This window comes from Cebus imitator, unplaced genomic scaffold, assembly GCF_001604975.1.
Source record: "Cebus imitator isolate Cc_AM_T3 unplaced genomic scaffold, Cebus_imitator-1.0 Scaffold572, whole genome shotgun sequence".
NCBI classification, from domain to species: Eukaryota; Metazoa; Chordata; class Mammalia; order Primates; family Cebidae; genus Cebus; species Cebus imitator.
The window spans coordinates 47997-49480 of record NW_016107887.1 but is presented as its reverse complement, the minus strand read 5'-3'; the positions used below and the strand labels follow the sequence as shown (position 1 = coordinate 49480).

The following is a 1484-nucleotide window of genomic DNA, read 5'->3' as shown; positions in this document are numbered from 1 at the left end:
GTAATAAATAATACTTATTACATGTTTGCATATGTAAGATATTATTGTAAACATTTAAAATGTATTAACACATTTCATCAGAACAACTGTATGTAATACGTATTACTCTTCCCATCTGAAAGATGAGTAAACGGAAGACCAGGAAGCTTCGGTAGCTTGCCCGCAGATTGTATAAAGTCACCCAGTTGAACTGACTCAAGCCCTTAAAGTTTACTTTCAGCAGGATTAGCAAAAATGCTAGATTATTCGTGGCCATGACAGCTGGGACATCTGGTCGCTGAACCTCGCCAAGGAGATGCGGTGTGAGAAGGTGCTGGGCTGGAACCTGCAGGAGCAACTGTGGCCGCACATGGAAGCCCTGCAGTCTCGGCCTTCCGTCTACATCCCCGAGTTCATCGCGGCCAACCAGACCAGGGGCCTGGATAACCTCGCCCGAGCTGGCGCCCGTAGCAGCTCGAGCAGATCCGCAAGGACATCCCAGACTTCCGGTCTAGCGCGGGGCTGGACAAAGGCACCGGCTGTGGACGGGCAACACAGAGCGCTTCTGTGAGGTGGTTCCGGGCCTCACCGACACGGCCGAGAACCCGCTGCGCACCACTGCGCTCGGGAGGGCTGTGCCTTCCTCAGTGGGTCCCGGCAGAGCACCCTGGTGCCCGGAGCGCTTGAGCTCGCGTGTCAGCGCCGGGTTTTCGTGGGCGGAGGTGACTTCAAGTCTGGCCAGACCAAAGTCAAGTCCGTGCTCGTGGACTTCCTCACCAGCTGTGGCCTCAAGACCATGTCCAACGTGAGTTACAACCACCTGGGCAACAACGACGGCAGAACCTGTGGGCGCCTTTCAGTTCCGCTCTAAGGAGGTGTCCGAGAGCAACGTGGTGGACGACATGGTGCAGAGCAACCCAGTGCTCTATACGCCCGGCGAGGAGCCCGACCACTGCGTGGTTATCAAGTAGGTGGGTACCTGGGCTACAGCAAGCGCGCGGGGTGAGTAAACCTCGGAGCTAACGCTGGGCGGGACCAACACACTGGTGTGCACGACACGTGCCAGGACTCGCTGCTGGCCGCACCCATCACACTAGACCTGGCGCTGCTGACCGAGCTGTGCCGGCGCCTGAGCTTCTGCGCTGACGCTGACCCCGACCTGCAGACCTTCCACCCCGTGCTGTCCCTGCTCAGCTTCCTATTCAAGACGCCGCGGGGCAGCCCCATGATCAGTGCGCTTTTTCGCCAGCGCAGCTGCATCAACATTCTTGGGGCCTGTGTGGGGCTCCCGCCACAGAACCACATGCTCCTGGAGCATAAGATGGAGCACCCAGGGCCCGGCCTCAAGCAACTCGGACCCGTGGTTGCCGCCTGCCCTGTGTCGAACAAGAAATGATCCGAACCAGCTTCCACCACTGGCTGCACCAGTGATGCCAATGGGCACCCACAAGTGGAGGAACCCCCAGATGCCCACCACCTGAGGCCCCTGTCACACAGCTTCCCAG

At 58.4% G+C, this 1484-nt stretch overlaps 1 pseudogene; it reads left to right on the top strand.

Moving 5' to 3' along the window:
- Positions 1-241: 241 nt before the first annotated feature.
- On the top strand, positions 242-1460 carry LOC108294260 (annotated as a pseudogene).
- Positions 1461-1484: the final 24 nt, after the last annotated feature.